We start from the raw sequence: 10,713 nt of genomic DNA on the forward strand, positions 1-10,713 counted from the left end.
CAAAACAGACTAGGTCTGATTCCTTTGGAAGGACTAGACACAGATATGTATATACACAAACATCTAAAAATGCTTATTTAACGCAAAAGGCTAAGTGAAGTGGATTTTGGTTCAATGAGTGAAAGTGGATGGAATCACTCATCAAAGGAAATTAAAGACTGTTTCCCAGAAACGAAAGTAGAGGGAATTCCAACACAAGAATGGAGAGTCCAACAAGGGAACTCCTGATCATCTCAATCCAAGATTTCACAAGCCTACTGCCTGTTGTCCAAAAGATTTCAATATTTCATGGTGATAACATACAACTTAAAAATGGCCTTCATAAACCTCTTGAGTGCAGATTTTATCACATTGCCTATTTTCAGAATGTAAAATATAGCAATGGAGAAATATAACATTAACAAACATACTAAAAGAAACAACTATGTTGTTGGGATTCTTGCTATGAGTCAATATTATAAATGTCCCTTTATTACTAAGGCTCTTAAATCCACCCAGAAATGCATTCAGACCAGACTGAAATATAAAAATGTGTTTCTGCTGAATAAGGTGACATTTCAGTGCTTCTACATACTTAGAGAAGCTTCTCTTAAAAACACGGTCTAGGGACTAGGGCTGTGGCTCATCAGTAGAGCACTCGCCTAGCATGTGCGAGGTCCTGGGTTTGATCCTCAACACTACATAAAACTAAATAAATAAAATAAAGGTATTGTGTCCAACTACAACTAAAAAAAATAAACATAAAAAAAGAGGCCCAAAGCACCAAGTGCTGGGTTTGAATGTCTGCTCTGCCTTACTTGGATTCTTAATCTCTTAATATCCTTTTTTGTAAAATGCGAATAATAATCCCTGCCTACTAGGATTTTCATGAAACCAAAATGGGACAATTTACATAAAGTACCCAAGAACATTTATGTCCCAATCTTATTACCTTCTGAGACCTGCCAGATAGTACCGTGTTTCATGAATATCTTTGTACTCCTCATCCCTCTACTGTACAAACCATGGGGCACCTCTATGATTTACTTTCCTGGTTATTACCAGTAACTCCCTTTCCATGGAGAGACTTCAAAACAAGACAAGTTGGATATTAAGAAGACAAAAAGAGCTGGGGTAAGGACTGAGTGGTAGAGCAGTTGGGAGGCCCTCAGCTCAATGCCTAGAACCATAAAATGAAATGACATGAAATAACGTGACACGACATAAAAATAATGAAGTAAAAAGAAAGAAAAAGAGGGAACACATCATATGCTCATTTAAATGTAAATTAAGTAAAACAAAATACTGGATGGAATCATAAAATCTTGGGCCCAGTCTTCAAAATAAGAGTAAAACAGAAACTCATTTACAACAATCTGGATGAGGAAAAAGTATTTAAAATATTGATAAGGCCCTTTGAGAAAAAAACCTTCTGAGTATGAAAGATGCACACAGGGCACGATGGGGCACACCTACAATGACAACTACTTGGGAAGCTGGAGGATTGCAAATTTGAGTCCCATCCCAACGACCTAGTGAGACTATCTCAAAATAAACAATGAAAAGGGCTGGGCATGCAGCTCAGTGGTAAATGCCCCTGAGTTCAATCCCCAGTACCAAGACATAGTTAAATGGACAAATTACAAGTATACTTCAAACTTGTTTTCCAAATAGTCAGTTCTATAGCACTGACTGCTACCTGGTAATTGCCAGGAAAAGGCTCCTATACTACAGTAAGATCTCAAGCAGCAGTCCTCACAGGTGTCTGTGCAGTTACAGTGTAAAGAATCCAGTGTCCTGGCTGGATGCAGTGCCCCACCTGTGATCCTGGAGACTCTGGGAGCTGAGGCGGGAGGATCACAAATTCAAGGCCTTCCTTGGCAACTTAGAAAGACCCTGTCTCAAAATTTAAAAAATTAATAAATAAAAAGGACTGGAGATGTTGCTCAGTGGTAGAGTACTCCTGGGTTCAATCCCCAGTACCAAAATAAAACCAAAAAACAACAATAAAAATCTGCTAGTAATAAAAATCTCTAGTAAACTGCTAAACACCAACCATGTAGATTTAATCTCAGTTGTCACAATAGTCATCCAAAGTAAGAAAGGTAACTACCCCCAGTTTACAGATGAGGACACTGAAGTTGATGGAAATTAAGAAACCAACCCAATAACACATAGCTAAAGAGTAGAGGTTAGATCACAGGATTCCCACCATGCCTGCCTATACATCAACAGGACCCAAAGACGACAGACCAGACATATCAGGAAAGAGGCCAAGTATCAAAAAGTGTAAGATAAGACAAGACTTCCACAAATTCAGCACAGTTTCTGACAGGGTACAGTATACTCACGATTTTAGGAACGGTGCATCTTTCAAGCAAATCTGAAAAATTAAGGAAGACACATTAAAAAGACTGGTATTGCTGGGTATGGTGGCCCACACCTGAATCCCAGCAGCTTCTGGAGACTCAGGCAGGAAGGCGGCAGGCTCAAAGCCAGCCTCAGCAACTTACTGAGACTCTGTCTTCAAAAATAAAAAAGGCTGAGGATTGGTTCAGTGGTTAAGTACCCTTAGGTTCAATCCTTGGTAACAAAAGAAAAAAAGTTAGAATTAAAAAAATAAAGACTGGTATTGATAAATTCTGATTATTATTAATCTAGTTTCTTATTTCTTGTTAACTCTCTTAAACCAGAGGATCTAAGCCTTTAACTTGTTTACTAAGTTAAAAACTAAGCACAATTTCTAAGTAGCACTATCACACAAACAGATAGAAGTTATGGTTAAGTAGAAGGCCTTACAGTTGCCCAGTCTTACTCAGATAAGGATTTAAAACAAGACTGAAACTAGGCATCCTGCATTCCTATGCCCCGGTTATCAGACATGATGCCTCTGTACATGAAACCCTCTGCCCTGCTGCCTGCCTCCTCCTGTTCATCAACAAAGAGGCAGCTAAAGTGCCACTTTCTGGGAAGCTTTCCCCTTAATCCACAAGTAGAGAGGGAAATATGTCTAGCTACCTTGAAGCACAGTGATTCTGCACTTCGTTTGGTCACAGTCCCTCTTTGACAATGTGATGAAGGTGGATGTCCTCCTAGAAAAATGTGTGCTCTCAAAAAAAGTCAATATAATTCAGGGGGTTCTACAACTTCTAAGAACCCAGGTTAGGAGAGACGAATGAATACCTCACAGGTGGTCAGCAGCATATGAAAATGTGACTTCTGTTTTAGGTCTTGCTGAAGATGGGCTCTTTCCTCCTTGTCCCCTGCATATGTTACACAAAAAAGACCTGGAGCAAATCTAAATCCAAGAAAACAAGCAGATGACCCAAATGCCACAGCTATGAGATGGTGTGTGCATGTCATGGACGGACTGCAGTGTGCAGACGCCATTCATTAGGTGCTGGTCACAGAACTGTATCTAGAATAATGGTTAGACCTCAGGGTAAGGTCTGTGTTAAGCAGGGAGACGGATCAGGTCTAAGAGGGTCTCATGCTAACTAAAAATGCAATGATGTTTCTCACTTTAGTTACTTCCTATGTTACTATGAGAAGGACAGTTTCTCCTTTACATCAGCAAAATTTACTGAGAATAAGTACTAGCCTTTAAATTGTAGAAGGGTAACAGTAACACCCACTGGATCCTCCCCCATCAGACCTTGTGTCTTGCCTACACTGTTTCAGTTCAACCTTTCTGGAATAAAATCATTGAATATGACAAGATTTTGCTTCATGATCTTTTATCCATCATCTAGAAAAATATCTTCACATAAACAATACAAGTTCAGCTACATCTACTCTGTACCTTTCCATTTCTTCTTTCCAGTTGTTCAAAACAGACAGAGGACTGAGAATCAGAAATGGTCCTTCATCATTTAACCTTCCCGTCAAGTAAATGAGGAGAGCAATCCTCTGAAACAAAGCAGGCAGTTTTGATCACCTTTCCAGGAGACACAACCATAAAGTTCCCACAACCATAGGCAGAGAACACAAACTGTTATACAAGACTTGCTTTATAAAGAAATTCCATACACTCTTCCTCATATTAGGAAACTAGTACGTTCTTAGAAGTTCTTAGAACGACATCAGGTAAGCTCAGTGACTTTGCTAAGGAAATTGATGGTGTTCAATTACCTTAGGAGTTAACGAGCAATGAGGCTCAATATTTATGTAACTGAACCAAAAGGAAAAAACGTCAGGAAAGAACAGAAATCAATGAAACCAATACACCTTTTGGAAAACAGCAGGAGTACTTTGAAAATATTAAGCCAGAAGTGCTAAGATCTGACAGCAAACAGTACATGCACATCACGGCCTTGGCCCTTGGCTCGGCTGCTCTGATGAGAGTGCTTTGCTTCCTCCCCAACTTTCTCCCTCCTTCTATAATCATTTAGAGGGTGCCTTCTACTGGCTCAAGTTCTAAGCTCAAGTTATATGTGAACAAAACAGATACAACCTTTGGTCTTTCATAATGGGTGCATTATAATCATACTGTATAGCGGGATCCATATGCCATAGATGTACATGCATATATCTACAACACGCATTCAAATGCACAAAACAGACAATAATTCATTCTCACAAGAAGTATGAGTATGAAATGAAACTTTGCAAAGCCAAATGTGCATACTTCAGGACATGTTTGAGTACACTTATGTCTCTAAAGTTGCTCTCAACAAACAAAAACACGTGAAGAGCTTGCATCCCCAAATACCCTAAGGATCAAATTCAAAATCCTGAGAAAACTATAGGCTCAAAAGTGTTCACATCAAAATTAATTTAAGTAACCCAAAAAAGGGGGAATTCATGATTCCTCATCAATAGTACGTTAAGCAAATTATAAATTCTCGATGGCATACTATGCAGCCAGTTGAATGATTTTGAATATAATAAAATGCAAAACTATAGTGCCAATGTTACATTAATGAATAGAAATCATATGGGCTAGATGTGCACTGTAACTTCAATGATGTAAAACATACCTTGCTGCTTATGGCTGTGGTTAGAGTGCTGTGATGACAGAGTGGCAGTTCATTTTTTTTGACACAATCATATTAATCTTAAAAAGGAAATGATTTTCTCATTTAACTATCCCAGCCCAAAGTGTGCCCAGAGCATCCCTCTAATAAGTGGCTTAACTGGATTAAAACCATTCTGTTGAATGCTCCCTGGGGATGCAATTTAGAGAAAGTTTGTCTTTACTACCACAAATCAGAAGTGTCTACCAAATAAATTCAGAGTGACTAGTGAATTTTATCAAACATCTAAAATGGAAATGAGAACAATTTTACATAAGCTCTTGCTGAAAATTGAAGAGGAACACTTTTCAATATATTCTATGAGGCCAGCTTTACCCAAATACTAAAACCAGACAAAATTAGTATAAAAAAGAATATCACAAAACAATATCCTTCATAATGTAGATGGAAAATTTCTAAACATACTTTTACCAAAACAGACTTGGAGTTGGTATATTTTTAGAGAATTTAAAGTAGAGATGGAAAGGCAAAGGACAAGTGGAATTTGCTGGCTCTCTGTGAAGTCAGTAGGACAATTTCAATGACTGAGACAAAGGAGATTATAGGGAGGATACCTCCAGGAAACTGATTTTTAGTTTCATAGTTCTCGTACAGGAATATACCAGGAACATATTTGTTTGCCCAAGAGAGAGAAGTGATGAATCTCAGGGGACCTTATATAAGTGGTCGCATTGTTTCTGAATAATGCCAAGATTGATGAGGTACATCTGCCTAAGTAAAGGACGCTTCAACATATGATCAGAGTAGCCTATGTGCACCGCTGCTACAGCTTAAAGTTTATATACACACACACACACACACACACATATATATATATATATATACATACATACATACATACATATATATGGTGAGAGTCGGACGGGGCAGTTGAACTTCTAAAAGGATTATGAGACCCTTGCTCATTCTCTCCAGTGACCACTGGTGAAACTTTCCTGGGATTGAAAAGTTTTTACCTTCCTGATTTCTGATCAAGCTGCCTCTGACATATATCACGATTGTACCAGGATATCTTTTATATCCTTCAGATAAGTAAGTGATTAACCCAAGAGGTGTTATGACTGAATTTTCCATTAATCCAAGGCCATGTGACAACCCAGGGCAGTATTGCTTATTATCCTGGCAGAAGCATCAATTTCAACACTCCACCATTGATCACTAGATCAATGCCCGAGGGGGCCACATCTGATTCTCCCCTTTTAAGGTCAGAGAGTCTAAGTTTTATTTTGGAAAACATACGGTACTTCCTCCATATTTCTCTATCACTGTAGAAAAATGGGCAGCAGCCTGACCCCAACCCACCCCCACTGAGAAAGAGAGAGTAATATTAGAAGCAATACAGTTAACTTCATATAGTGTTACTAAGGAGCACAGTCAATTTAGTCCTTGGGCAAGTATACATGCTTTACACAGAGAAAAACCCTAAACCTGGGCCCATTAACTGCACTTGTAACTCAAGTAACTTTTCTCACAGACACATGTCAATGCTCATATAAAGGTAATGACATAATTAATAACTACCCCCACAACTAGAAAAATCAATCCCAAGGTTGTGATCTCTTAAAAGTTAAGCATTTCACATTCTAGTATATACATACATACACACACACATACACCCTCACACACACACATATATAATAGCACTTAAAGATGGTATTAAGCCAGGTGTGGTGGCACATGGGCTCCGGAGGCTAAGGCAGGAGGATCATGAGTTCAAAGCCAACCTCAGCAATTTAGGGAGGCACTAAGCAACTAAGTGAGACACTGTCTTCAAATAAAATACAAAAAAGGGCTGGATGTATGGTAAAGTTTTTAAGCACACCTGAGTTCAATCTGGGGTACCCCCCCCCAAAAAAAAGATGGAAATGAGTTGTGGGGAGGTGTTTCAGTGTAGGTAAACAGTGCTTCTTCCACAGTAACATACCTGGCAGTTCTTACCAAGGCCCATCTCATCTCCCAGGATGCAGCCATTTTGACAGTTGAATCGCTGGGCTAGCCAGTTGACTCCCTCCAGTTGATAAGGGCGTAAATAAATTCCTAGAAATAAAAAATATAGCAAAACCAGAGAGCACACATTTCAGCACATATGTGGGCTAAGCTCTAAGGCTTTGAATGAAGAACATGGCTTACATTCCCTTAATGTCAAACTTTATTGGCTATATCTTTTATTGGGACGTTCTATGTATACAAACATTAGCTGATTTCCAAATTTCTTTTGGGGCAGACTTGGGTTACCATTCAAAGCCCTGAAATAGTCTTTCACTGTTATATAATCTTCTTGATCGATGAGAAACTCAGCCTGGGATCTGTTCTGTAATACCCAGTCTCAAGCCACTGTCCTTTCCTGGAAACAAGTATTCCTGGAAGTGATGCGACAAACAACACATGGACTGTTCATGTGCTTGCTTAATGGCACTCATCTAAATCTGCCATTCCTGCTATATTGTCCCTTAAAGAAAAGGGGGACAGTAAAACACCATGATCCTGAATGCTCCCTTTCTGTTTATAAAAACCTAGCAAAATTAAGGGACCAATGAGATCAAGCCTAGGCTGGAAAGTCCAGATAAATATCATCTTGGAGGACACTGGCTTCTCTGCACACTGGGCACTAGGGCAAGTTAGTGTTATCTGTAAAAAGCTACTTTCTTGCATGTATGCTGGTCATACACACAAACTAAAGTTGATGTCACTGCTTCCTCAGTCTAACATGTAAGCCTCCTCCCTGAATGGGGCTGGGCAGAGAACTGAGGGCTCTGTGGAAAAGATACATGTCACTTGTTTGGCCAGAGCCACCAGGCAAAACACCAGGAGCAAGAGAGGTACTGCTTGGAGAAGCACCTTCAGGGACACAGGTGCTATCTGTTCAGTCTGTTGCCACGGAACTCTTCCTGGAGCCGTCTTTGATCTGTTAGAAGCTTTCCCCGATAAACCATGTCTCCCATGCTGTCTCCAGCACCTTCTTTGGCCTCCCCACAACCTAGTACAACTGGGCTGTGGACTGCCCCTGCTAAAGGACAAAATGAAAACAGGACTACACTGTGCACCAACAGAGAAGCAGGGTTAAGAATGGAGACGCTGCTACATAAAGGGTGTTTAAAACTGAACGAGGATGGCAAGACACTATAAATATTTACATTATATATATTTATAATTATATCTATAAAATAGTCAAAAGTAAAAGGTTGATGGGATGGGGTTGTAGCTCAGTGGAAGAGCACTTACGTCACACATATGAGGTCCTGGGTTCGATCCTCATAAAATAATAAGTAAAAATAAAGATATATATTTAAAAAAGTAAAAGGCTGAAGTGGTGGATAAAGAGTGACCCTCAAAGAGTTCATGCACAGACCTCAGAATCAGTGAATGTTACCTTACTTGGCAAAAAGGAGTCCACAGCCATGACTAAGGTTGAGGGTCTGGAGATGGGGAGACCATACTGAGTTATCCTGGATTACCCAATCTAATCACTCACACCTTTAGAAAATGGACCCTTCACCAGATGTGATTAGGAGGAGGTGACTATAATGAGGCAGTCCAGGTACCCCCGCCCAAAAGACCCTGCCATGATTAACCTTCTCCTCTTGTGAGATCAGGATGCCTTGCAGTTTGAAGCTTCCTCTTGTTCTAAATGATCTGTTGGCTCTCCAGAGTCAGGCCTCTGTCTAAAACTCCAGTCAATATCTGGGCTATGATATTCTACAGAAGCTTTGCAAGATATTATCATTGGGGAAACTGAGGAAGTCTCCATGGGATCTCTTGTTTTTTAAAACTGCAGGTGAATCTATAATTAGTATAAAATAACATGTTTAATTGAAATGATATGAAACTATACAAAGATAACAGTATTTAATACTTAGAAGATGACTGCAAAAGGAAAAAAAAATCATCCAAAAAAAATCAGACAGAAAAGGGTTTAATATAGGGAATCAGCTCACCATAAAATTTTTTGTTGGAAGGGCTGGAAAAGCAGCCCCTGGTTTAGCTTCCTGGTACAACTGCTGGATAACTATCAGAACTGGCTCATTCAGGTGATATCTACACCTCCAGGACCAGGATTCCAGGAACCGACCAAAAGCGTACGCTATTTCCCCAAATGTTTCACAAAGAACACACACTGCTGCTGGAATCAGGAAAAGAAGAATCTTGACCCACCCACAGTTTCCCTACATCTCCATTTACTTTAACGAACAGGAGAGCCAGTCGCCCACCGGCGCTACCCTTGGTACCGTTCCCCGTCTTCCCACACCGCCTGGTGGTGGAGGCCCGAGTACTCCCCCCAAGGCTCCCTGCGACCCGCGCCTCCGCCCGCCCTCCTCACACACCTCCTCACCCACCTCCGCGTCCCCCTGTCACTGCGGAGGACCAACCTGCCCACAGGCCCCTCTCCACCCGCCCTCCACTCTGAGGGAAGCGGCACTGCGCCTCGTTTCCCGAAAGCCACGGAGCCCTAGAGGCCCCCACCCCCCCCACCCCCCACCCCCCCCACCCCCCACCCCCCCCACCCCCCACCCCCCCCACCCACCCCCCACCCCCCCCACCCCCCACCCCCCCCACCCCCCACCCCCCCCACCCCCCACCCCCCCCACCCCCCACCCCCCCCACCCCCCACCCCCCCCACCCCCCACCCCCCCCACCCCCCACCCCCCACCCCCCCACCCCCCCACCCCCCCCACCCCCCACCCCCCCCACCCCCCACCCCCCCCACCCCCCACCCCCCCCAACCCCCAACCCCCTCCACCCGCACCCCCCACCCCCCCCACCCCCCACCCCCCCCACCCCCCCCACCCCCACCCCCCCCACCCCCCACCCCCCCGCGGCCGTCCTGCCGCGCCCTCGCCCGCTCCACCGACTGACGGCGAGGAACGGGGAAGGGGAGGCCGGCGAAGGTCGCTGCGGCTGCTCCCCGAGGGCAGGACGGGACCCCGACTGACCGCTCAGAGTGGCGCGAGCGCGCGTGGGCCGAACGCCGCGGGAAGGACCACCCGTTGGCCAGCCACCTGCGGCGCGCGCAGGCTCCCAGAGTCAAGGGGGCGTGCGTCTTCCGAGTCCGACCACAGCGCCGACCGCAGCGCCACCCGCACAGCCGGACCGCCTGGACCCGGGCTTTGCGCCCCACCGGGCAAGTTTCCTCGCCCACCGCCAGGCTACCCGGAAGTGCCCCGCGCCGAGCTGCGCCCACCGCGCGAGCGCCCACCCACTACCGGGGGAGGGGAAGCCCCGGCTCGCGGAAAGCTGGTGTGCCCACTTACCTGTCAGGCCGCACTGCCGTAAGTCCGGCTCCTGCACCCACGTCCTCACCGCCTCGGGTCTGCCCTTCGCCTGGAAGGCTACTAAGAAGCCCGGCAAGCTACCCTCCCTCTGGCTGCGAGAGGCTCCGCCCCGCGCGCCGTGCGTGCGCCGCCTTTCCTGTGAGCCGCGGAGGACCCTGGGAGCGCCGCTCAGGGCTGTGGGAGCGCCGTGCAGCCGCCAGGGGGCGCCCGCTGAGGGCGTCTATTGGGAGCTGCTGGAAGTCCGCATCCAGGTCAGTCCTGGAATTCTTGGCTGGAGCCCTGGGTGGCTACTCTGCTCTCAGGAGTCAGCTCAATTCTGTTGACTCTAGCGGTAAGTTGGGCGAGACTCTGAAGCTCCCTGAGCTGTTCCCTGTTAGCTGTAAGCGAAAGCCTCCAAATGTTGCTGCCGCCAAGGGCATTTCAAGGAT

At 44.4% G+C, this 10,713-nt stretch overlaps 1 pseudogene; it reads right to left on the reverse strand.

Moving 5' to 3' along the window:
• Positions 1 to 10,704, reverse strand: part of LOC143637805 (chromodomain-helicase-DNA-binding protein 1-like) — a 45,562-nt pseudogene extending 34,858 nt beyond the window's left edge.
• Positions 10,705 to 10,713: the final 9 nt, after the last annotated feature.

This window comes from Callospermophilus lateralis, unplaced genomic scaffold (assembly GCF_048772815.1).
Source record: "Callospermophilus lateralis isolate mCalLat2 unplaced genomic scaffold, mCalLat2.hap1 Scaffold_65, whole genome shotgun sequence".
Taxonomy (NCBI): domain Eukaryota; kingdom Metazoa; phylum Chordata; class Mammalia; order Rodentia; family Sciuridae; genus Callospermophilus; species Callospermophilus lateralis.